We start from the raw sequence: 27,667 nt of genomic DNA on the forward strand, positions 1-27,667 counted from the left end.
ACAGAATTAAAACATCAGCTTTTGGTTACACTAGAAAATATTTCAAGTGCTTAATATTCACATGTGCTAGTGGCTCCTGGAGTTATTGTAGAACATTTCCATCATTGCAAAAATTCCTCTTGGACAGATTTGCATAGGTTTGATGTGGTGCCTAAAGAAGCTACTTCATGTTAGCACACAACCTGGTACAAGAATTTTCAGCTGTTTTTTTTTCCCTGTGATTTGATTTTTTAAAATAAGTTATTCTTTAATAATTGAATCACATGCCATTTGGAATCTATTTTCATATAATATATCAGGTTAGGAGCCTGTGTTTATTTATTAGATAACCAGTTTTCCCCAAACCATCAGTTAAGTAGCTTTTCCTTTCCTTATTCTTTTATGATGTTCAGTTTACCATTCATTCAATAAGCACTTCTGATAACCGTAGTTGTAGTAATAAAAGTGTGATCTACAAGTGTTTTCAAGAAAATATTAAAGTTCCTACTGGGAAAATGGAGGGGACTTCCCTGGTGGCCCAGTGGTTAAGAATCCATCTTCCAATGCAGAGGATGTGGGTTCAATCCCTGGTCAGGGAACTAAGATCCCACATGCCATTTATAAACCAGTCACTTAGGAAGCAGAAGAAATACATCCGTTTAATCAGCGTGGACAAGCATGTCCTCAGCCCTGCAATATAACTCCAAAAGGTGCTCTGATTCTTCAGGATTGAGATCTGGCATCTCAGGAGAACAATCTCTACCAGAAAAGAGATCATATTCATGGCAATATTATCCATGGAGCATTCACTAGTCTAGAACTTGGAGTCCTGAGTGGAAACCCCACTAAAGGATGCCATCTTAAGGGTCTCAGAAATCAATTGTTGACAATATAATTTGCAAATGAATGAAAAGTCGCTTTATAGTTGTAGAGCAGTGTCTTATAAATTTTAAAATCATTCCTCCAAAGTGTGATAAACTCTTGAGGAACTTAATATTACTTAAGTTGCCAAAAGCATGAAGATGCCCCTTCCACCCCGGCCAGTCTCTTCCCTTGCCTCCCATCACCTTTCTAGGGGGCACCTCTCACCATGATTAGTTTTTTATACAAAGACATGAATACATTCCAATATCACTCTGAGTCACAGAGCCTACAACTACAGGAGGTGGGAGTGGGGGTGGGAAAGACCTTCAAACGACCCATATGAGTTAGCTGTCCTTTACTAGCACAGAGAACGAGGAATAGATCATAGTCTTAATCAAGAAATCAGCTTAAAATCTCATAAAGGTAAAGTCCTTGTACTAGATTTTAAAGTCAGTGTTTCAGCTACCACTCCATTTGTTTTAACTGCCAATGTGGAAAAGATTCCAAAGACTAGCCTGTCTTCTATGGACTTTTTAAAATTTAAAATGTTAAAGCTGGTGAGGGACTTAGAGGAGACTAAGAAACCCCTCATTTTTACAGATCAGGACACTGAGTGGGAAGAGAGGGGAAGTGACTTACCCAAGATCTCAGCTAATTAGTGGCAGAATTAGAAAACCCATGGGCTTTGGTAGTACCTAAAGAAATCAAGTGCCTCAGTGGTATTAATATTTTGAAAACATAACAAATCTTGTCATTGAACAGAATCCCTTAGTATGATCATATGAACTCTGTAGATTTTATTATTCAAAATAGTTGAATATTTGCAACCGCAAAAAGTTCACAAGAAGCTGCTGAAGACTGAATGTCTATGTCCTCTCCCCCCACAAATTCATATGTGACATGCTAACTCCCAACGTGATAGTATTTGGAAGTGACATCCTTGGGATGTGATTAGCTCACGAGGATGGAGCCCTCAAAAATGGGATTAGCACTCTTTTATAGACCTCAGAGAGACCCCTTTGGCATGCAAGAACACAAAGAGAATATGGCAATCTATGAACCAAAAAGGAAGTCTCACCACACACCAAATTTACCAGTACCCAATGCAGGAGATGCAGGATAGGTGGTTTCAATCCCTGGGTTGGGAAGATCCCCTGGGGGAGGAACATGGAAACCCACTTCAGTATTCTTGCCTGGAGAATCCCATGGACAGAGGAAACCTGATAGGTCCATGCAATCGCAAATAGTCAGACATGACTGAGTATGTGCATGTGTATGCAAGTGCGCATGCGCACACACACACACACACACACACACACACACAAGTTAACACTCCCTAGCCTCCAGAACTGTGGTAAATGAATGTCTCTAGTGTTTTGCTACGGCAGCCCAAATGGACCAAGACAGAAGCTACCAAGATGGCTGTGTTTTTGAAAGTAAGGAAAAAAATTAATCATTGTGAGATTATTCCAGAAATTCATTATATAAAGACACTTTACAACACAGATACTTTGAACAATAAAAAAAAAAAGATAACCATGAAACAATAAAATGCTCTCTTTCTGGACAAGCTGATCAAAGTTCTGCAGAGACCCAGCACTTCCTTCAGTGAGTCCTCAGGAGTAAAGGCCATGCACAACTGAGTTCACAGCTGAGTCATGTGAATGGCAAGCCACTTTCGAACCTAGCGCATCACCTCCTGCAATCTCCCCAAACTGCGTAAAGGCCAATCAAACATCTCGGAGATTAAAAAAAAAAAAAATTAGAAAGGAAGCAGAAGCTGGTAAGCAGTGAAATGTGTAACATGGCCATTTTGTGATCGGGTATTCAGGGACCAGCCTATACAAGGTACCAATGCCTCTGTTTTGCCGTCTTGCTGCTACCACAAAACTACAGGACCAGAACAGGATGCTCCAGATCACTCTTTCTACAGTATTGATGACATATGCTTGCTGCCCTTTCTATCCCTGCTTATCCTCTTAAATTTCCCCCGGAGAAGACAAGAAACTAAGTTATTCCATGGGTAGCAATAAGAAGAGATTCTGGGTCCTCGCTCATGCATTTAAATATTGTGTTATTACAAAGCTCTCATTCCCATTAATTTCTCCTTGCCATCAGACCTCTGGTTATGAAAAGATATTAAAATACTAGAGAAACAGAAACCTTAGTGGCAAACTTCATTAAACTGCATCTGCCTGGAGCATCCATTCGTACTTATGGAAACTATAGGCCCAGCAAAGACATGATTTTGAAACACACTTGTTGATTGAATAAGAGTGACAGAATCAAAGAACAGCTTTAATGGCAGTGAGCAGCCATCGGCTAAGCAAACATACGAACTGGTTAAGGACAGAAGTGCCAGTCTGCCTAATAATCAAGAGTAAGCATTTGGTTATAGAACCCAGAAAGGAAAAAACTGACCTGGATCAAGGGTTAAATTTTGAGTAGCCCTCATTCAGGCTCCCACAACATGAATCCACAGCTTCACTGACCTAACAGCAAACTGTCCACCTGAGTGATGAGGCATCATCTTTATGCACTCGACAGCTTTCTACAGCTCCCTCCTACTCCCTAAGGGTAGCTCCTGCACACCAGGTTTCTCCCCCAAGCAGCCATAAGCTTTGCACACTGCCCTCTGCCTGGTTTATCAATAACCCTGAAGCTGCAGAACTGCCCTAAATCCAAGACGGCACTTGCCCAGAATTCTTGCTCAGATCTTGGGAATTCTCCATGTGAACTTTTAGACAAACAAGTGATCCATAAAAACTGGCAGGAAGAATTTATCTTAGAGCTGCCCCTGCAAAAAAGGAAAGAACTGAATCGATGAGCAGAACCATCAATACAACTTTATTTCAATTGTGAAACACCTTCCTTAAGGTGCAAGAGAAGACGAAGAGACAGGTCATGGTGAAAAACCTCCACACACACTGCCAGGGATGCCAGATCCTCCTGGAGGTGCTGATGGGAACTCTCTCTCTCAAGGTTCAGAGCAAACCCTCTCCCCAGTGCTACTGAAGAGAAGACAACTGCTCCACTCGGGAGTCCTCAGAACCCCACCCATGCCTATAGTGGGAGTGAGTGAAAGTTGCTCAATTGTGTCCAACTCTTTGCAACCCCTTGTGCTTCCACCCCCTCCAACTGGCCGTGTGAGAATGGAAAACCCAAATCCCCACTCAGTCTTCGTCCAGCACAACATCTGGGCCACGGTGACCGCCAAAGGCTTCCCTGGACTTGTCTGGCTATTCACCATGTGGGAGAGGCTCTCCCACCCTCGCCTCTTACAGAAGGGAAACACCCATGGCAGAAGGTGGGCAGCAGAGAGTCAGGAACATTGTCTGCACCTCTGCCACCTCTGAGAGGGCCACGATTCACAAAGTGGAAGTGCAGGAGGAGAGGAAATGAAAGCCACTTCCCAGTAGCAAGAAAGCTGTTGGCTACTCTCTTAACAAGAAGCATGATTCACAAACAAAGCCATGAAAGTTCACAGGGCAGGTGTTGGGCGTGGGGAATCCAGGTTGTGGAATATGGTCCCAGTGGGTGGCATGTGTTGCCATCTTGTCAGTAATAACAGGACTACAGGTTGCTAATATGTCCCTAGGAGAAGTAGAGAGTGGAGGAAAAGTTCAACTGATTTTAAGAATGGAGCTTGTATTTCAAGCTCCCTTCAGTTCAAAGTTCAAATTCATGATTTAAAGGGTCTGAGGATCCTAAGTTAGAGATTAGCTCTCTGGCATGGAGCCCTGGTGTCTACGTGCCCAGCCCTATTTGAGAGGTCACGAGCAGTCCCAAAGTCCCCCATCTGTACAGGGTAACAGGCTGGTATGTGAAAAAAGTCAGGAACCCAGCCACCTGCTTCCTCTCTCTCTCCATTTGTGTCAGCAGCATCCAAGATGTCTGAGCATTTTATAAAGGACTAGGTAACTGGTTAGCTTGCAATTAACACAGATCTTTCTGGAAAGCTCCTCTTGGAGGCCCCTGATGGATGGCAGAGGAGACCTTGAATGGATTCATTTTCTTTGGCTGATAGAAATGGGGCTGTAATATATCTGTACAAAAACACCCTTAAGGTCAAAGTCTACAGTCCAAGGCTTAGATGAGAAGTGGATGTTTTATTTCAACATTCAACACACTTTTAAGATCACAAAAGTCAGTGGAGGTGGGGGGGGGTGGGCAGAGCATGAGCAAGGCCACTTGGTTTTACACTAACACTGTTTTCTGTTGGCCCACAAAAGTAGTGCCTCGGGGTCTCCAAAAGGATGTGAAGTTCAAAATTCAAAGATAGAGTCATTAAAAGAAAACTCTCAACTTCTTCGGAAAACATGCTATAACTGAAAGTTTTACTAGTTGATCATTTCAATACAGGGGATTTAAAAAGCACCACAGTTCCCACAATAAGGGGCTTCAGTAATGAGAAAATTCTGAAATACCTCCTTCCCAAAATGCAGGCAAATAATCCCATCCTGTGATAAATGTGGGCTTGCTTAGGTAATCCTCTGAGCACCCCTAGCTCCTTTGTGGTGAAAATGTCAAGGGACAAAGGGGACTGGAGGATGGGTAATTTATGTGAGAATGGAAGGCCTAATCCACTGCCACCTTAGGCAAACTTCATTAACCTATGAGATACCAGTCCCCGTTTACTGAAGAACTGAGACCCATCCAGAGTGCCACAGGCATCAGGTGCTATGTTCACTGGAATCTGGATCTCCAGACCTTCCTTTCTCTTTTAATAGTTCTTTTAGTGCAAACCATTAAATGAGGTTATTTGTGATCTGAAGACAAAATAACAGCTTATTTTTCAAGTAATCAGCATGGAGGGGGTTACATTTAGGGTTGCTTTTCCTTGTGAATTTTTTTTAATTGCAATAGTTGATTTACCAACTACAATCAACAATTTACAATTAACAAGTGTTAATTTCTGCTATAGAGCAAAGTGATTTAGTAACACACACACACACACATACATTTTTGTCATACTCTTTTCCATTATGGCATATCATAGGATATGGAGTTTAGTTTCCTGTGCTATACAGTAGGACCTTGTTGTTTATCCACCGAATTTTAGTTTTAAGATTCGATTGCCTTTGGTCTCCGGAAAGAAACATCAACCATAAGGTGGAGAGGTTCTTGGAAGGAAATGTGGGTGGAAAACACAGGGACAGAAGGAGAGAAGCAGTGAATCGTCCTGAAGGAACACCTACCCTCTTATGGTGGGGGAGAGGTGAGACAGCTGGAGCGGGCAGAGCAGCGAGTGAGTGCAAGGAATCTGCTCAAGTTCCAGCCCAAGGCAGGGGCCTGACTATTCCACGCTGTCACTTTAACCCTTGGTTTACCTCGGCAAAGGAAAATCGCCCTCCTTTGCTGGCAGCTGCCCTCATTGTTTCAATAGAAAATAACACCTTCCACGGGGAAATTCAGAGGGGAAAACAGTTTTCTTTGTTTTTTACTCAAAATCCGAGGTGGGAATGTGTGCAAGTAAATATGATATTTCCTCCACATCAAGGACACGAATTCTGAAAATAATAACATTTAGCCTTTCTTATTGGCTGCCATTCAAAGACCTGGAAACATTTGCTAGCAAATTTAACTACTTTGTGTTTTATAAATTGTATCCATTTCAAGTAGGAAGTTGGAGCTAGCAGGGCTGAAAAAAAGTTGTCTAACTCAAGACACAAGCAGCCTGACTTCCACACACATTCTACAAGACCTGAGAAAGCCCCGCATCAGGACTGTCCACAGAAGAGAATTCACATCCAGGCAACACTGATTAAACACCTACTATTTGGTAAACACTTCCATACATGTTATCTCATGTTATCTTACTTAATCCTCACAATAACCCAATAAGGATGGTAGATATTAATATCTTTTACAGATGAAGAAAAATGAGGCTCTCAAAATGGAGATTTACTACGTGTATATACACTTCCAGTTTCTAAAAGGTTTTTACATATTCACTCTTTCAATCCTCTTTTAATTTATTTTTTGGGGGCTCCAAAATCACTGCAGATGGTGATTGAGGCCATGAAATATGCAGACCATAAGGAAAGCTGAGCACCGAAGAATTGATGCTTTTGACCTGTGGTGTTGGAGAAGACTCTTGAGAGTCCCTTGAACTGCAAGGAGATCCAACCAGTCCATCCTAAAGGAGATCAGTCCTGAATATTCATTGGAAGGACTGATGTTGAAGCTGAAACTCCGATATTTTGGCCACCTGATGAGAAGAGCTGACTCATTTGAAAAGACTCTGATGTTGGGAAAGATTGAAGGCAGGAGAGAAGGGGACGACAGAGGATGAGATGGTTAGATGGCATCACTGACTCAATGGACATGAGTTTGGGTAAACTCCAGGAGTTGGTGATGGACAGGGAGGCCTGGCGTGCTGCAGTTCATGGGGTCACAAAGAGTCAGACATGACTGAGTGACTGAACTGAGCTGAACTTAACTTTTAATCCTCACAGCAACCTTTCGAATTATCTACATTGAGTAGTATTAACACGTATAATGCACAAAATGATGAAACTGACTCAGGAAAGTGAAATAACTGAAGGTCACAGTACTAATCAGTTGCATGTCTGAGGCTAAAATTAAGTCCTCTAACCCTTCAGCTCTGTCTACTGATGGTCAGATCTTATTTCACACAGTCCATTTGATTTAAGCAGTGCTTTCCAAAAGGATCAGCTCGATATCATAAAGGTTGTTCATGCAATAAACATGCATGTGCCGGGCACTGTGCAAGTCACCGCTGGGATCAGCTCTAATCCACACACAGGCTTTTCTCAAGTCCCCGCCAGTCTAATAGCAATGATGTCCAGGAGCTCACTGGCACCTTGGCAAGGATGGAAAGAGAGGCCGTGAGGAAGCCCCATGGTACCCATATGCAGTGACAAAGCATCCATTTCAAATACGGAAGGAGGAAAGGTCAGAGGGGCTTCTTAGAGGCCGTGGCCTTGAAAATCAAGTAGAAGATGGAACTGAATAACATCCCAAGAGAATGAAACCACAGGAGTAAGAATATTTTTTAAAAGATGGCGGGAAAGAGTCATTTGGAAGGATAGGATTTTTTTCAAAAACCCACTAGCAAGATATATTCCTCCAAGTAATAAGCAGCTGTAAAATAACTGCTGCTACCAAGGCTCATGTTCAATGTGAATTTTAAAATGAAGAGAGATTCCAGGCTACAAAAAAGGTATTCACTTTTTTTTTTTTTAATGCTCGCAAAGATGGTGAATGATAGCAAATGCCAATGAAATGCATTGAAATGACACTAGAAAGCAAAATAGAATCTCAAAGATTGCATGAAATATTAATTTAAAGAAAATAAGATCATTTGAAATATAAATCAAGGATCATAAACCCTTCATGTTGTCAAAATCTGGAACATTTTCAATAAGGTACCACATCTCAGACACCACATACAATCAGCCAATTTTTTTGGATATTACAACTTTAATACAGAACACCGCAAAATGCTTCCCTAGCACCCTGAACCAGTCCCATTCCTGACATAAAACCCAGAAAATCAGTAATGATGCCTGGGAAAATAATATTTGAAAACCCCATTTCCAAGATGAAGAATCTCATAAAAGAAATTAAATAAACTTCACCAGAGCCAGCAATGCCCCAGTTGCTTCAAGCTGCCCAAACAGATTGCTTGACAAAAACCAATACAAATCACCAGAATTACTAATTGCAAGCATTTAAAGAATTAACATCTACATTTAATTAGCAAACTGGAATGCAAAACTCAGTTTCTGGGGCTTTCAATCTCTTCTCCCTAATCAGGAGAACAGTGAGTTCTATGGTCTTGTCTTCAACCACAGGTAGAGTGTGTACTGACACTGCAAGGGCTAACCTCTTGAGGAATTCCACCTTGTAACTCGAGTCCTTCTCAGGCAAGCTGAGGTTTGACATGCTCCCCTCTCAATGCCTAATAGTCACCCTGTGAAGAAATCCTGTGCATCAAAAAGAAGAATCCCTGTTCTAAAAAGTAGCAGGTGTTTAGACCACGGTATGCATAGGAAGTGTGGTTATACTGCAACTCCTGGAGACATACTGTGTGGAGCTTATTTGAAATCCTATAACATCCTGGTAAGTACAACAGAAAATTGACACCCTCCCAGGACTTGACTGAAAACCTATACTACTCAACCACAAAGAGGTGGTTAAAACAAAAGGATTTTCCCTCCAGGAGACTTAGCCAGACCTGCCATGGTTGAAACCAGAGGATTCCCATCTAGCTTTCAGGCTAGAGTGAACCTTGGTTTTTGAGTCCAGTTCAATCATCAGTTTAATTTATTTTTATCCATTACACATCAATCGAATACGTCATTGGTGCAAGCCTCTGTTCTGGGCACTAGAAATACAAGTAGAAGACCCACACTTACTGTGATGATCATTTTGCAATATAGACAAATCATTTTGCAATATAGACAAATATTAAATCACTACACTATACACTTTAAACTAATAAATGTTAAATATCAATTATGTCTCAATTTCAAAACAAAAGATTTAAAGGAAACTTGCTTTCTGTGCTGTAGCACCACCTCACTCTACCTCAAAATTAAAATAAAGGCAGTAAAGAAGTTTAGGGGCTTCCCTGGTGGCTCAGTGGGTAAAGAATTGGCCTGCAATGCAGGAGAACCTGGTTTGATCCCTGGGTCAGGAAGATCCCCTGGAAAAGGAAATGGCAACCCACTCCAGTATTCTTGCCTGGGAAATCCCATGGACAGAGGAGCCTGGTGGGCTACAGTCCATGGGGTTGCAAGAGTCAGACATGACTTAGTGACTAAACCACCAAAGAAGCTTAGAAGAATCTCATCTGTGAAGATGTATTGCAATTAGGCAGGGTTTATTTCACCAATTTTTTGAGTGCTTAACCCATAATGAGGGGGCAACTAAAAGCAGGGAGAAACTTCTATACTAAGTGAAAAAGGAAGGGCATGAAGACCCCCAAGTCTTGAGGGTACCAAAAGCAGATTCAGGAGGAGAGAACAGAAGATATAGATATGGTCAGAAATGAATGTGTCAAAGGTTGAAGTCTTCTGAGTGGAGACACACACAAGAAGAACACGATTAAAGGTGTGAACAGCACGGTGACTATAGTTAACAATACTGTATTGTATACAGTTGACCCTTGAACAACTTGAGCCCTGACCTTCCATGAGGTTAAAAATCCACATATAACTTTATAGTCAGCCCCTTGTATCTGAGGTTCCTCAATATGCGTGTTCCGAATCCACGGATTCAACCAATCACAGTTTGTATACAATTTAGTGAAAATACTCTAATAATATTTAAAGAAAAATAATTCCTATAAGTGGACACTTGCAGTTCCAACCTATGTTGTTCAAGGGTCAACTGTCTTTGAAAGTTGCTTAGAGAGAAGATCTTAAATGTTCTCACCACACACAAAAAAGAAAACTCTATGAGGTGATGGATGTGTCAACTAACCTTATTAGTTCTAATGAGATGGATGAAACTGGAGCCCATTATACAGAGCGAAGTAAGCCAGAAAGATAAAGACCATTAGAGTATACTAATACATATATATGGACTTTAGAAAGATGGTAACGATAACCCTATATGCAAAACAGAAAAAGAGACTCAGATGTATAGAACAGACTTGTGGACTCTGGGAGAAGGAGAGGGTGGGATGTTTCAAGAGAATAGCATTGAAACATGTATATTATCTAGGGTGAAACAGATCACCAGCCCAGGTTGGGTGCATGAGACAAGTGCTCGGGCCTGGTGCACTGGGAAGACCCAGAGGGATCGGGTGGAGAGGGAGGTGGGAGGGGGGACCGGGATGGGGAATACATGTAAATCCATGGCTAATTCATTTCAATGTATAACAAAAACTACTGTAATGATGTAAAGTAATTAGCCTTCAACTAATAAAAATAAATGGAAAAGGAAAAAAAATTATAAAATTTATGAAATAATTTAAAAAAAAAGATCATCACTGTGCAATATATATGAATATAAAAGTATCACATTGTATACCTTAACCTTACACAATGTCAATTATGCCAATTATATCTCAATACAGCTGGAAAAATAAAAATCAAAAGATCAAATGTGTGACTGCTACATGAGTGGAGGAAATGAAGCAGAAACATGTATCATGAAAGCTAGAAGAGTGGAGAAACAGTGATGCATTAGAATAGTCATCAATGAAGAAGTAAGTAGGTGATGAGTGGAAAGAAAGACTACAATAGGTAGCACAAAGATGTCTTTTTTTAATGGTTAGATTATATTTATTTATATTGTTGTATGTTTCTTTATTTGGCTGCGCTGCTGCAGCATGTGGAATCTTAGTACCTCGACCAGGGATCTAACTCGTGCCACCTGCATTGGAAGTAGAGTCTTAACTGCTAGGCCACCAGAGAAGTTCCAACACAAAGATTTCTAATTTCTCCCCTGCTGACTTCAAGAGTTCAGGTTTTATAAGCAACACTAACTCCTCATACCCAGTGCTCCTATGAAAAAGGATCCATGAGTTTGGGCTTAGAGAATAATAATTTACTGTGTGGCAGGCACTGGGCTGTGTGCTTTATAAAAATCATTTCATTTAATCTTCAAAACAGGGACTCCCTGGTAGTCCAGTGGTTAAGAATCTGCCTGCCAATGCAGGGGACATGGGTTCGATCCCTGGTCCTGGAAGATTCCACATGCTGCTGGGCAACTAAGCCCATGCGCCACAACTACTGAGCTCATGCTCTAGAGCCCAAGGGTGATAACAAGAGAAGCCACTGCAATGAGAAGCCCCCACACCGCAATGAGAGAGTAGCCCCAGTTCGCCTAGAGAAAGCCCAGGTGCAGCAACAAACACCCAGTGCTGCCAAACAGAAAAGAAAAATTTTTTAAAGAGCACATTCTTAAAAAAAAACAAAAACTATCATCAAAACAACCCTATGAGGTCAGTATATTGCTATTACTACCATTATGCTCATGATGCAAGAAGAAACAGATGTAAAGAGGGCAAATACCGTTTCCAAGGTCACACAGTTACACAGTTATTAAGTGAATGATTTCAGACCTGAATCCATGCAGTCTGACTCCAGGGCCATAGCTCCCAAGCACTCAACCTCTATGAAAATTATGGAAATGTATACATGACTAGCAGCTTCCCAGATGGCTCAGTGGTAAAGAACCTGTCTGCCAATGCAGGAGACGCAAGAGATGTGGGTTTGATCCCTGGGTGGGGAAGATTCCCTGGAGGAGGAAATGGCAACCCACTCCAGTATTCTTGCCTGGAGAATCCCCATGGACAGAGGAGCCTGGTGGGCTACAGTCCACGGGGTTGCAAAGAGTCAGACACGATGGTGTGACTGAGCATGCATGCACGCACACAGGACTGGTTTAAAGAGTAGGCTTTGATGGCCGTTATCAGGATCAGACCTGTTTCCAGCTTGAACTATCAGAATGGCTTGGTGCACTTAGAGTGCCACAAGCCCGTGTGCATCTATTGTTTTTTATTTTTAATTCTCTACATCTTGGTGACTAACAATCCAATATTGATCCTGCTCATTTTGTAGTTGCAGGTGTGGAAAGTGCAGAAAGCTGGCTAAGTACAGACCGACCTCAGTCCTACCATGCTGCTGGTGGAAGCTGTCACATGTCCAGTTCTAATGACAATCACAAAGGCGGTGGATGCTAAAGGTCACTGGCTTTCAACTCTAGGGAACTCAGGGAGTACTTCTGCCTGGGCTTTGGCCGACAGTCATTAGGAAAGTTATCTAAAGGATCTAGTGCCTTTATTTTTACCTAATTACAGCTATCAACGGGCATTTTCAAAGGGCTTCAATTATGTAGTCAGCAGCCTCATGGCATCTGATACAAATAAATTGCATATATTACTAATGTACCCTTCTTGTTCAAGGCTTTAGTAACAGGGAAGTTCCAGAACCATTTAAAGGAGTGCACATTTCTGCTGGAGTAGGGGTTCTTCGCTTACTTTGACTTCACAGGTCCAAGGAGAGTGTGGTGAGCAGTTTCAGAGTCTTTGTCAGAAGATGCACATATACACATACATGGCTGATTTTGTATATAATCTTAGGCAGAGAAAGTGTAGAAACTTCCTGAAGCACATTCAAAGACCCCTGCTTAGAATGTCACCATGTCTTGCTGAAGTCTTAAGTACAGAGAAAGCGTTATAACATGGTGCATTCCCTCACCGAAATTGTTGCAAAGATTTTGTTAACTGAAGGGACAAAACATCTGTTAATTGAAGGAACAGAACGTCTTGTCAATAGAACTGAACATCATATTTGATACAATCTTTAGAAGCAAAAAGCACATTTTATCCTGTAATATCACTTCGACAATATTTTTGTTTAAAATGTCCAATCATGTTATAATATTCTGGAATCCTCTTAGATTTCTGATAGTGGCCACTTGCTAATCAAAATGTGGTCCCTGAATCAGCAGCATTGGCATTACCTGGAAACTTGGTAGAAACACAGCACCCCAGGTCTCATCCCTGAGATACTGGATCAGGATCTGCATCTTACAAGATTCCCAGATGAGGGACTTCCCTGGTGGTCCAGTGGCAAGGACTCCATGCTCCTAGGGCAGGGGGCCTGGGTTCAAGCCCTAGTCAGGGTACTAGATCCCACACACTGTAACCAAATATTCTGCATGCCACAATGAAGATCGAAGATCCCATGTGCCACAACCAAGACCTGGTGCAGCCAAATACATAAATGTTATAAAAAGCTTCTCAGGTGATGCATATACACAAGCCATTTGGAGAAGCATTGATGGGCACAGTTAGAGACATCAGCGCCTGAAGAAGCGGTGAGATGTGGTACAATGAGGACCAAGGCTCTGAAACCAAGCTCTGCTGTTTGTTAGCCTGACCATGGGCAAATTTCTCAACTTCTCTGAGGATGCTTCCTCAAGTCTATCTATGTGTCAAAGGGTTTTGTGCCTGACTCATAGTAATCACTTGACAGGTACTTAATGGTCTTACTCTTAAGATTTTTATAACATCGTAACAACTGCCATACATCAGTTCTTAGTAAACTAAACAACCTCTGTGTTGATGTAAATGAAAGGAAATGCGATGTAGCATTGTGCAATTGCTCTAAGTGGGATGAGAAGACCAGATGGCTCCCAGGGCTTATGCATGCAAAATTAGGGGTCTGAGGCGCTACCAAGCATTTCTCAGATGAGAGACTCCCGGGAAGTCACAATAATAGGGAGGACTGAAGCAAAGGCTCAGTATAAGTTCCAATGCCAGACAGATAGCATTGTCCATGAAATCCAACAGAGTTCTTCCCAGTCATGAGCGGCAGTGGGGAAGGTGGAGGGGGCACTGCCCCAAGAGAGTCTAACTGAAGTCGAGAAGAACAAGAATGGAGAAGAATGAAGATGGTGTTGGGGTCTAACAGATGCCACCAAAGAGGATGTCCATTTACTAGAGGTATATGGGTTGTTGTGCTTCCTAAATACATACCTTGAGACTAATTTCCCAATGGTCAGAGACAGAGTCAGGTCTAGAAACTAAGCCTTTATTTAGACTGCAAACCCAGTCCTCCTTCCACCTCACTGCAGGAGCTCCATCCACAACTCACCAGTGACCTAGCTCCTCTCGTTGATGTGCTTGGGGCTTTGCCTAACGTAGGGACGTTCCAAGTCACTTTAGCACCCAGCAGGTCAATGCTGGGGTGCTTCCAAGGGAGCGACAGGTGACACTTGTGAAATCTATCACAAAACAATCACAGCAGCTTTCAAATTACCAAGAAAAAATAGACCTATTTTTGTAATGAAAAAGATGATTAGGAAAGTCACACACAACATTTTAAAAGATGATACAGTGTTCAAAGGGATAACATGGGCCAAAGAGCTGGAAGTCCAGTTTAATGTGAGAAGCAGAATACTGCCAAGAAAACTAAGTGAAAATATCTTCTCAAATTTCACTTCAAGTGCAGTCAACTTTATTTCACCTATAAAACCAAAACCTCTTCCTTCTTCTCACTCAGTTCAAATTCCAACCCTGATCCTTTGAGTTTCACCACTCCAATAAACTAAGAAACTAAAAATTTCCTCCTTAACCCATTACCTTTTACTGTCACTTAAATTTAGTGCAGAGAGCATGCCGCCAAGAAGGTAGCGATTGCATTATTTTATTTTAAGTGTGTTCATTAATCTGACCGTGTAGAGAGAAGAAATTCTTATTTTGTTAAATACAATGGCTCCTAATTTTTCTAACCTCATTGGAGAAAGTAGTATTCATTGTAATAACTGAAGGCATTTCTCAGTGAACTAAAATAATTTTTAAATTCTAACAACTTGTATGGAAATTATGATAAAATGTCTTTTTTATATTTCTGACTTCTTTAAAGTATGATGTATGTGATTATATATATATATATAATTATTATAATAGGTTTTTTCATTCAAATATGTGTGTGTGCACTTTATTCAGTGTTTTATATGTGTCAGGCATTTGATGGAGACTTTATATACATCTGTCTTGGGGACTTTGTGCTTAGTCGCTCAGTCATGTCCAACTCTTTGCAACCCCATGGACTGTAGCCCACCAGGTTCCTCTGTCCATGGGGATTCTCCAGGCAAGAATACTGGAGTGGGTTGCCATGCCCTCCTCCAGGAGATCTTCCCAACCTAGGGATCAAACCCAGGTCTCCTGCATTGCAGGCAGATTTTTTTACCATCTGAGCCACCAGGGAAGCCGTTGGGGACTTTAGGAATATCTATTACCATACCAAGTTGTAACATGATTCTCAAGGATGATATTGACATTGAAACAACTATCTAGCAGCTGGTTGTACTTGTTAGATTAACCTGTTTCCTCTTGCTGCTATCAACTGTCCTTTCTGCCTAGGGACATAGGCCTGTGGTTGCCTTAGGGCTTAGCAATGGACTGAGTGATTCTGCATGCCTACAATGTGCAGTGCATGAGTTTGACAAAAACTATTTACCCAACTCAGGTGCCTCTCTTGCTCCTCTAGGAGCATCACTCTTATTTTGTCACCTGGAAGATCCTCATACTAAGTAATTGGAGGAATAACAAACATTAAGAGTGGAAAGAATGCCTATCTTATTAAAGTGAAAGTGAAGTAGCTCAGTCATGTCCGACTCTTTTTGACCCCGTGGACTGTATAGCCTACCAGGCTCCTTCCTCCATGGGATTCTCCAGGCAAGAATCCTGGAGTGGATTGCCATTTCCTTCTCCAGGGGATCTTCCCGACCCAGGGATCAAACCCAGGTCTCCCGCATTGCAGGCAGATGCTTTAACCTCTGAGCCACCAGGGAAGCCCCTCTATCTTATTAAGGGTAATGTTAAATTCATTGTGTGCTCATATTAAGAATTCAATGAGTATGACTGGGAATTTGGAATAGGTTATAATATAAACATAGGGGTAACATGTCATAAACAGCCAAGTCAGTGTACCACATGAGAAAGTCAGAAAGACCAATGTAACCAAATCCAAAGCAAGTGCTGCTAACTCTAGCATATCCATCAAGAAAGATGACATGAAAAAGCCAAGTCTTGAGTTTTGAAAGAACATGAGAATTATAAGCAGAAGTGAGCAGGGTCTGAGCAGAAGACAATAAGGAAGTCCACCACCTCGAACTGCAAGGTGGAACTCAATCAAAATGTGGAATGTTTTAGAGACTGAGTGGTACCTGTTATTGAGAAACATTGTTGCTCTTCCTGGGCCAGGCGTAGCCTAAAAGAGATATGGGGGGTGCTGGTAGAAAGAGTGCCAGACGATGCAGAAATTAATATGGAAAATCAGGAAAGCCCCAGCTTTCTTAACAATTCAGATAGAGACATGAAGGCAACAGTACAGATTATAGCATCCAAAAGGTATGGGTTCTAGTCCTACTCAGCCAACTACTAGCTCTACAGTCTTTAAGTACATAATTATACCTCTCTGTATCTGAGTTGCTTCATGTCTAAAATGGTAATAGTGATAGCATAATGTGAAGATTCAGTGAAGAAGAATATATAAAGTACTTATTACAGTGCAAAGTGCATAATAAGTACTGGATAAGTGGCAGCTCTTATTATCCAGAGATCACTGAGACTATCTGGGTCTCTAAACATGCAGAAAGAGAAAGGGAAGATAGGTCCAGGAATGGGGGACATACAAAAAATCAGGGATGTGAGGACCCTCAACCTACACTCTACCTCTTCCATTTACAACGCTAGTGACAGATATGTTTCAGTTCTTACCATTTGGGACCTGGAGTAACTGGATGCCTTGCATAGTCTCCAGTGAGTCACTTCCGCTGCTAAATATCACCTTAACCAGGATGTTCTTTGTTTGAGTGAGTCAGTGCTCTCTCTAAATGGCTTTACATCTTTCAGGAGTTTAGAAAACAAAATGTTTTATCGTCTAGATACTTCTACTACTAGGTTCAAAAAGGTATCCTTTTATACACACCTCTCTTTACTGACTTCAGGAAAATATATATAAGCTACTCTGCATTTTAATTAGTTGAAACGTCAACACTTGAGGGGCCACCGTGAATGCAATCTGACAACTCAACTAGGTATTAACAACTTCTGCTTCCAACCATGATGGAGTAAAAGGAATCAAAATGAAACCACTAGAAAACTGGACAAAATATATAAAAAAATAGTTCGCAGACACTGAACAGCAGGCAGTGCAGGACTGTGATCCCTGAGAGAAGCAGAACAAATAAGGCAAACATGACAACTACCTGAGCTTACTGCCTGGAGAGAATTCCTCTGCTACGGTGCGAGGAAGGAGAATACAAACAGAGCCCAGTAATCTCGGTGTATTGAAGAACCAGAGATCATAGTGCAGGGAGATCGAAGTAGTTAGAACTTATTGAGAAAAAAATACCACTACCATTGCAAAGGAGAGAGCTCCAGAAGTCTTCAGAAGTGTCCCGTTATGTCCTCATCTGGGTATTGATCTGCTCGTATATGGGGAAGAAACTACCCAAGACCAAGGAAAGAATCACTGAAAAATAAAGGAGGAATAACTGTTGCCAGAAGCACACAAATGGGCAGAAGCAGAGAGGAAAGATCTTGTAATACAGGGGGCATTAATGAGTGCCCTCATTTGTGTATTGCCTCAGTAACGGGATAAAAGTTGCCCTAGGCTAAAAGCTGCACTGGTACTCTCCTAAGAAAGCATAAAGCAAGCTTCAAAGGGATCAAACTGATTCCAAGTGACTGCATCCCAGTTCAAAGTTCAATAATATTTAAAGGAATACAATGAAACCCAGCACCCAGCAATATAAAATGGGTAATATGCAGCATCTAATACAAATGATCGGACATGCAAAGAAGCAGTAAGACAGAACTCAAGAAAGGAGGAAAAAACAACAGAAAGAGACTCAGACATGACAGAAATCATAAAATTAGCATAAATGTTAGTCACTCAGTCGTGTCCGACTCTTTGCAATCCCATGGACAGTAGCCCATCAGGCTCCTCTGTCCATGGGATTCTCCAGGCAAGATTACTGGAGTGGGTTGCCATTCCCTTCTCCAGGAGATCTTCTTGATCCAGGAATAGAACCCGGGTCTCCTGCATTGCAGGCAGATTGTTTATACACTGAGCCACCAGGGAAGCCCAAAATTAGCATTAAAGAGCATTAAAATAGCCATTACAAATATACTCCATTTGATGAGAAAACTAGAGGAAAGATGGAACATGCTAAGCATAAACATGGAAGATACAGAAAAGGAACCAAGGCTCAATTTAGAAAGCTAGAGGGATATGTTGACAGAAGAGTCAGAGAAGGGAAGGGCAGAGAGTTTATAGGAGACCTGGAATACTGATGTGTAACAGAGAACCAAGCAAGAGAAGGAGCATGATCAAATTATGAAGAAGGAGCAAGGAGGACGAAGATTGAAAAGGAGATACTGGAATGGACTGAGGCACTGGCAGAGCCTACTCCAGGGACTGTATTTGCACATTTCCGTACTACGAGACATCACTAATGAATGACAGCACGGAGACCATACACAGCCTCAGATCCCTTTGCTTCAGGAAGCTACTACCAAAACATCAGAATGATCCAGGAAATGAAATGTGCTTGTCACCTGTAGCGTAATAATGTAAGCAGTCTGGTCTGTAGGGAATGAAGGATCCAAAAGCTTATTTTGCCATCCAACACGGAGGTTAATTTATATGTAGAGTGACAAGCAAGGAGGGTCCTCTTCGAACTAGGAAGTTGTGGTCTTTCCAAAATCATGCATCCCTTAGAGGGATGGAATGGAGCAAGCTTTAAGAAAAAGAGTGCAATTTCTCAAGTAGCAGGACATCCTAAATCCACCCTGGTGGTAATCCATGGGTTAAAACGGCAGGTGGGAAAATTAATTTCCTACACCTAACAAAAAGCACCCAGGAAAAATCCACAAAGTCATACTAAACGATGAAAGATTGAATGCTTTCTCCCTGAGATCAGAAACAAAGCAAGGATGTCTGTTTTAGCCACATTTTCCCAACACTGTACAGGAATTTTCAGGCAGGGCAATTAAACAAGACAATGAAATAAAAGGCACCCTGACTGGAAAGGAAGAAGTAAAACTATCTCTATCTGCAGATATCATGATCTCATATATAGAAAATTCTATGGAATGCACTAAAAATCTAGTAAAACTATAAGTTCAGGAAGATTGCAGGATACACGATCAACATTTAAAAATCAATTATATTTCTATACAGTAGCAAAGAGGGCTTCCTTCACAGCTCAGTCGATAAAGAATCTGCCTGCAATGCAGGAGACCCAGGTTCAGTCCCTGGGTCAGAAGATCCCCTGGAGAAGGGAATGGCAACCCACTCCAGTATTCTTGCCTGGAGAGTCCCATGGACAGAGGAGCCTGGCGGGCTGCAGTCCGTGGGGTCGCAAGAGTTGGACACAATTTAGCGACTAAACTGCCACCACCACAGTAGCAATGAACAAAGTGAAAATGAAATTAAGAAAGCCATTCCATTTATAATAACATCCTTATAACAAAGTACATAGGAATAAATTTAAGAAATACAAATATATGCTCTGAAAACTAATATACATTGTAGAAGGAAATTAAAAGGATCAAATAAGAAGACATCCCATAATCATGAATCAGAAGACCTGATACAGTTAGGATAGCAATACTCTCCAAGCTAACCTACAGATTCAATGCAATATCTATTAAAATCCTAGCTTTCTCTACATAAATAGACAAGTTGGTCATAAAATTCACATGTAAATAGAAGAGAACCAGAATTGCCAAAACAATCATGAACCAGAACAAAGTTGAAAGACTTCTATTTCCCTATTTCAGAACATTAAACAAGACAGTGTGAAACTGGCATAAGAATAGACCTATAGATCAATGGAACAGAATTGAGAAGCCAGAAATAAACTCTCACATTTATGGTCAATTGATTTTCAACAAGGGTGATAAGCCAGTGGAGAAACAATTCAGTGGGAAAACAACTGCTTTTCTTACACCATAATATCAATTTTTATTACATAGGATTTATGACAATTATTTCTCAGTACAAAAAGATGAAATGTTAATATTTCAAAATCTATATGTTTTCATAAAAATAAACTTATAAAAAGCATTTTTACCCTCATTCTGCTTCTTGGCTTAAAAACATTACTGTGTATTAATATTTCATGTCATAGTAACTGATATGCCCACTTTACAAATTAATCACAGCATACAATGTTTTAACCCACAGTAAAAATTAAAGATGATGAAGGAAAGGCTTCATGTGGTCATGAAGTTTAGCTACAAGACACTGATCACAGCCTTGAAGTCCTGGGATCTTTCCAGCAAGTAACATCCCTTGCACACCCAGAGGTCTCCACATCCTGACCCTCATGGTCATTATCTCTTTACTTCTTGCTACAGATTTATCATCTATTCTCCTTTGATTTCTCCTGTTTATGAACTATGTATAAATGGAATCATACTTCACATGGTCTCTTGTCATTTGCCTTTTTCAATCAGTACTGTGTGAGTCAGTCTCATGTGTAGCTGAGCTTATTTGTTGTCACTGTTGTTTCCTATTCCATTGTATGCCGCTAGTTGTCCACGGTACTACTGATCAACATTTCTGACCCTACTGATAAACATTTACAAACTATACTGCTATGAATATTTTTGATGTGTGTCTCATGATGCAATATCTAAGATCTATAGTTAGGCGTGTCATTGCTGAGTCACAGGGGCATGCATATAGTATTTTGAATTTTAGTAGATGCTGTCAAATCTACTTATATGACCTTACACACCACAGAAGTGGGTCAGACTCCATTGCTGTAGTACCAAGTATACTGGAGTAAATACAAGTATATATCAAGTATATACATAGTACCATAGTATATCAGACACTTTAATTTTTGCTAATTTTATGGTGCAATGATGTCTTAATATGATTTTAATCTATATTTCTGATTACTAATGAAGCCGAATAAATATTTATTTGCCATTTAGTTTCTCCTTTTGTACAGTACTTATGGGTCTTTTGGACTTCCTGGTGGCTCAGACAGTAAAGCGTCTGCCTACAATGTGGGAGACCCGGTTCAATCCCTGGGTTGGGAAGATCCCCTGGAGAAGGAAATGGCACCCCACTCCAGTATTCTTGCCTGGAAAATCCCATGGGTGGAGGAGCCTGGTGGGCTGCAGTCCATGGGGTCGCAAAGAGTCAGGCACGACTGAGCGACTTCACTTTCCCTTATCGGTCTTTCACTTATTTTTTTGTTTTCTTTTTCCAGCTGTACTTCTTTGTGTATTCTAGATAGTCAGCCATGTGTAATGTTTTTTTCAAATATCTTTTTCCAATTTGTGACTTGTCTTATTATTATCTTTATGGTATCTTTTGATGAAGAAAGTTACTGCAATGAAGCTGAATGGGTCGAGAGGGAGGTGGAAGGGGGGATCGGGATGGGGAATACATGTAAATCCATTGGCTAATTCATGTCAATGTATGACAAAAACCACTACAATATTGTAAAGTAATTAGCCTCCAACTAATAAAAATAAATGAAAAATAAATAAATAAAACAATCTTTGCATAAAAAAAAACCTTTTCTTTACAGTTATCACTTTTTAATGACTTGTTTAATAAGTTCTTTTCTACCCTGAGGTCATAGAGACACTCTTATATTATCTTCAAAGGGTTTTTTTTTAACTTTGCTTTTCAGATCTAAGATCTTAATAAATCTAGAATTGGTTTTTTTTGTTTGTATGATTAGATAGTAATCTGGGAAACATTTTTCCTATGGATATCCAACTGTCCCACTCCTTTTGTGAAAAGTCTATCCATTTACCACTGATCTGCCATGCCTCCTCTAAGGTATGTCAAAGTCCATGCATTTCTGGATCTGTTTCTCAAATTCTGTTCCACTGGTGTACACAACTACTCCAGTATTAATACACAGTCTGATTTATTAGAGCTTGACATCTGTAAGGGCAAGTTAGGCCATTTTGTGGTTGTTCAATGTCCTGTCTCTTTTTGGCTCTTTACATTTCCTTGTGTTTAAAAATCAACTTAAGTACCATAAAAATAATTGGGATTTTGATTGCAATTACAGTGGATCTGTGGATCAATTTGGGGAGAATTAAGCTTTATAATAGCTAGTTCTCTAATCCACATGTGCAGTTTATGTCTCCACTTGAGCAGGTCATCTTTGATATTTTTCAATTTTGTGTGTGATCAGTCACGTCTGACTCTTTGTGACCTTATGGCCTGTAGCCTGCCAGGCTCCTCTGTCCATGGGATTCTCTAGGCAAGAATACTGGAACAGGTTCCCAAGCCCTCCTTCAAGGGATCTTCCTGATCCAAGGATCGAACCTGCATCTCTGGTGTCTCCTGCATTGCAGGCGGATTCTTTACCCATCGAGCCACCAATATTTGTCAATAAATTTCTATAATCTTCACAGAAGTCTTGCACAGCTTTTGTTACTTTTCCTAAGCATTTAGTGTTTTTGATACCATGCCAAACGGCATATTTTTCTAAATTGTACTGCTTTCATGTAGAAATGCAACTGATTTTTATGCTAACTTTATATTCAGCATCTTTGCTTAACTTTTACTAATTCTAAGCAGTCAGTTGAAGATTCTTGTGGATTTCCTATTTGTACAAAAGCATCTGTGCAAAACAGTGATTTTGTTTCTCCTCAATTCTCATGGCTTTTAATTTTTCTTGCTTTACTGTGCTGTCTAGGATTTCCAGTGAAATACTGAAAAAGAATGTAGACATTCTTGTCTTGTGCCTTTCTGAAATCTACTGTAATAACCCCATGAGTTCAGCAACCAAAACAAGGGATCAAAATTCAGGGGTTATAGGCAGAGCTGTGACATACCCATACCATTTTTCACTAGATACTGAGTCTTCTGCTTTACCCATAATGTGACCCATTAACGCTCTACCACCTATCCCTGCAACAATCAAGTGCTACTCTGGCTAAGGACTCCCATAAGTTTCTTTAAGCGGATCCAAGTTAATGTCATTGAAACTGAATAGGTCATCACAGGTAAAAACCTGGAGAGTGGTTATGGTGCTGATGCCACCAAAGACAGCTCATCTCATGTCTGTTCTGCTAGAAGTCACCAGACTGAGGCCACTGTGGGATGGGGTAAGGAACTGCCAACAGCCTTTTCAGCAAATGGTTTTGGGTCAAGTCAATATCCACATGTGAAAGAATGAACCTGGGCTCCTACCTCACATCATATACAAAAATTAACTCAAAATGGATCAAAGTCAGAAATGTAAGTGCTAAAACGATAAAACTCAGAAGACAAGGTAGTTGTAAATTTTTGGACCTTGGATAGGCAATGAATTCTTAGATATGAAACCAAACACATAAACAACAAAAGAAAAAATAAACTGGACACCATCAAAGTTAAAAACTTTTGTGCTGCCATGAATACCCAAGTGAAAAGACAGCTAACAGAATGGGAGAAAAGTTCTGCAAATCCCATTACTGAGAAGAGATGTATATCTAGAATACAGAAAAAAGTTTTACAATTCATTACTAAAAAGTTGTATAATTCAAGTTTTAAATGAGCAAAGATTCTGAATAGACTGAGAAAAATATACAAATGGCCAATAAGCAGAAGAAAAGACGATCAACAGAATTAGTCATTAGGAAATGCAAGTCAAAATTACTATGAAGTACTATTACACATCCACTAGAATGGTTATGAAAAAGATCAATAATAACAAGTGTTGGCAAGGATGTTAAGAAATTGGAGCCCCCATACACTGCTGGTGGGAATACAAAATGGTGCAAGCCACTTAGAAAAACGGCCTAGGCTTCCCACAAAGGAATAAACAGAGTTATCATATGACCCATCAAATCCACTCCAAGGTATATATCCAAGAAAAATGAAGGCATAGACCCACAAAAAATAGTTGCACACAAATGTTCGTGGCAGCACTATTCACAAAAATCAAAAAGCAGAAACAATCCAAATGTCCATCAACTGATGAATGGATAAATAATATGTGATACATCCATAAAATGGAATATTATTCAGCAATAAAATGAAATGAAGTAGTGATTGATCCTACAACATAGATGAACCAAGAAACTAGTCACAAAAAAATCCATATATTTTATCATCACATTCATATAAAACCTACAGAGACAGAAAGTAGGTTGATTAGTGGATGTCAGGGCTGTATGAAAAGGGAAGACTGGGGGTGAAAGCTAAGAAGTATCGGGTTGTTTGGAGGGTAATAAAAACATTCTAAAATTTACTCTTTCTGGATGTACAACTTTGTGGACGTAAAACTATTGAATTGTACCCTATAAATGGGTGAACTGTATGGTATGTGAATTCCTTCCTTTTCATTGCATGTAAGCTCAGTTGTGTCTGACTCTTTGAGACCCCATGGACTGTAGCCCACCAGGCTCCTCTGTCCATGGGATTCTCCAGGCAAGAATACTGGAGTGGGATTGCCATTTCCTTCTCCAGGGGCTCTTCCCGACCCAGGGACTGAACCCACGTTTCCTGTGCCTCCTGCATTGGCAGGCATATTCTTTGCAACTGTGCCACCTGGGAAGCCCAGTATATAAATTACATATCCCAAACAGTAAAAAGAGAGAGAGAGAGAGAAGGAAAAAAAAAAAAAAAAAAAAAACTAGGAGAGGGCTTTCGAGTACCTCTCATCAAAGGAGCTGAGTTGTCCATGGGTTGTTTGCGTTATTGCTTTCCTAAATTAGAAAGAGTGGAAAAGTTTCAAAGCCAGACCCACAGAAGAACTCCATTGGAACCCCCAGTTCGGGATTAGGTACTTCCAAAGCCTGCAGTGTGCTGGACCCCAACCAGAATGAAGCCAATCACCAGCCTGTCTTTTCTGATTAGAGACAATGGGTAGCTATGAGGTATTAAAGCCAGGTTAACATATAAATATGATTTTCTACCTGAGCAAACTGCTCTAATTAACACTTTTAAATGATTATCAAAACAGGGCTATACTCAGTGGTCTCAAAATAGGAAAATGCCAGGACTTTGATGCCTGGGGGTTTTCCAAAGTGAGTTGAACAGGCTTTTGTTTCCTGAACCCAGGCAGAGAGGTTTTTCAACTGTCAACTCGGCATTGATTTGATTGCTCTCATGGCCCAGTGGCTACACAGTGGTGTATTTCCCACGGCTAAAGATGGAATTAGCAATGCAAGACCATACAGTAAGGCTAAATGTAAAGCGTAAGTAAACACGGGGTCTTTTACTAAAAACTATTGATTTGAACTTTAAAAAAAAAACCTTCTGAAGTTAAGGCAAAATTTTCGCTCACATTTATGAAAACAAAACCCCTTTCCTGAGGCCGAGGAAGGAGAAGGGGCACACATTGTGAAGTCATTCCTCAAACCATAACAAATGGAGAGCTGTGGTTTAATATGTAACCCAGATGGTCAGTTTTGTCATCATTTTATGTTTATAGTATCTTCTCTTTTTTTCCCCTGTGGCATTATATTTCACTTGGCGATAGTTCATATTCTGGTTTCCCTCCAACCACCTTTCAAAGGCAAAAATGGACATGACTTCATTTTGTGGTTTAGTCTTGTATATGGAGCATGACAGCAGCAGCAGTGATTTCTTGTGACCACCTCTGGCCTGTAGTGAGATCCTCTGTGCAATCGTATTTCACACAGCATAATTTCACCACCACCTAAATAGCTACAGAGGTGTTAGTACATGAGGACATGAGAAACACCCACCCATCCCACCTAAACTCCACTCTTCAGGGGCTAGACAATGATGATCTGAACCAGCGTTCCTAATATATTCACAGTCACTCTACTATTTGCCATCCCAAGACCCAGAAAGCCTTCAAGTTTGGACCTAAACCTTATAATATAAGAATTTTATTCTTTTTCCTAACTCTTGGGAAAACTGGATGCTATGAATCTTGACTGTCACTAACAGTTCTTGGAATTTCAGTTAGGAATAAACAGCAGATCCAAACAAATCTAAGGATTCTACCTTATTTATTTTTGGTTTATTAATGTTTAAGATCTTTCTGATGTGGACCATGTTTAAAGTCTTTATTGAATTTGTTATGATATTGCTTCTGTCTTATGTTTTGGGTTTTTTGACCACCTGGTATGTGGGATCTTAGCTCCCTGAGCAGGGATCAAACCTGCACCCCCTGCATTGAAAGGTGAAGTCTTAACCACAGGACCACCAGCTAAGTTCCTAAGGATCCTATTTTAGTAAAATATTTTCTGTTTTGGAGCTGGGGCAAATAATCTCAGAACTAATTCTCGTTCACCAGTTGTATGTGGCAGACACTGAATACCAAAGAATGTCATCTTGAAAAGCATTATCACCATGGGAGAAAAAGAAAGGAGGGGGGAATAAGGAGCCAAGATTTGGGTTCCATTATCTTTTATCCCTAGGCAAAGTGCAAGGCAACTTATACACACTCTTTCAAAGAACACACTTTTCCTTAAATCACTACCAAAGAACACTCTGATAATCCACACTATGGAGAATTTGGATTTTGTTAATACTTTCATGAATCCCATCAATGAAGTCACACAATTGTGTTAAAAAAAGATAAAGAAAAGAGTGGACACTTTCTGTGTATCACACAGAAAATAAAAAATTTAAACTTGCGAAGTCAAAGGCAAGTCAGTTCCAGAGCAGGAAGTAACATCCTGGTCTTACGTTGCTTCATTCCAGGGCCCAGCCCACACAGGGATGGTTTCATGTTTCTAGCAGCCAGGAATGCCCTGTCTTTGATCCATTTGCCTCTGTAAATATGAGCCTCTGATGAACAGCGGAAAAAATACTTCTAGGAATCCTGCAGCATGACGTATACTGAAAGTCTTAGAGGTGAAACATTTGTCAGTATTTTACCAATAACCTGGTCCTACAGGCATTTAACAGGCCATTCCTAACTAGTTTCATTCCCACTGCTCCTGGCCCCCTATTACACTCCACTGATTCTTCCTGCTCTTACCAAAAACTCAGCAGATAACAGACAAGTTTTAAAGGACATTTTGTGATACTGAACTTCTGAGGCCAATTCTTGAGTTATATATACCAGCAAAGTAAGACTTCCCTAGTGGGTCTCAATGGAGAAGGAAATGGTAGCCCACTCCAGTATTCTTGCCTAGAGAATCCTGTGGATGGAGGAGCCTGGTGGGCTGCTGTCCATAGGGTCACACAGAGTCAGACACGACTGAAGTGACTTAGCATGCATGCATGCATTGGAGAAGGAAATGGCAACCCACTCCAGTGTTCTTGCCTGGAGAATTCCAGGGACGGAGGAGCCTGGTGGGCTGCCGTCCACGGGGTCACACGGAGTTGGACACGACTGAAGCGACTTAGTAGCAGCGGCAGCGGGTCTCAAAGAA

The 27,667-nt window shown here is 40.7% G+C and overlaps 1 protein-coding gene and 1 pseudogene across 2 annotated transcripts in view; both read right to left on the reverse strand.

Moving 5' to 3' along the window:
- HS6ST2 (heparan sulfate 6-O-sulfotransferase 2) overlaps positions 1-27,667 on the reverse strand; it is a 333,770-nt gene that overhangs the window by 263,836 nt on the left and 42,267 nt on the right. The gene's annotated exons all lie outside the window — the stretch shown is intronic.
- The window catches only part of LOC139033329 (N-alpha-acetyltransferase 20 pseudogene), a 42,773-nt pseudogene continuing 38,035 nt past the window's right edge, over positions 22,930-27,667 (reverse strand).

This window comes from Odocoileus virginianus, unplaced genomic scaffold (genome assembly GCF_023699985.2).
Source record: "Odocoileus virginianus isolate 20LAN1187 ecotype Illinois unplaced genomic scaffold, Ovbor_1.2 Unplaced_Scaffold_2, whole genome shotgun sequence".
Taxonomy (NCBI): domain Eukaryota; kingdom Metazoa; phylum Chordata; class Mammalia; order Artiodactyla; family Cervidae; genus Odocoileus; species Odocoileus virginianus.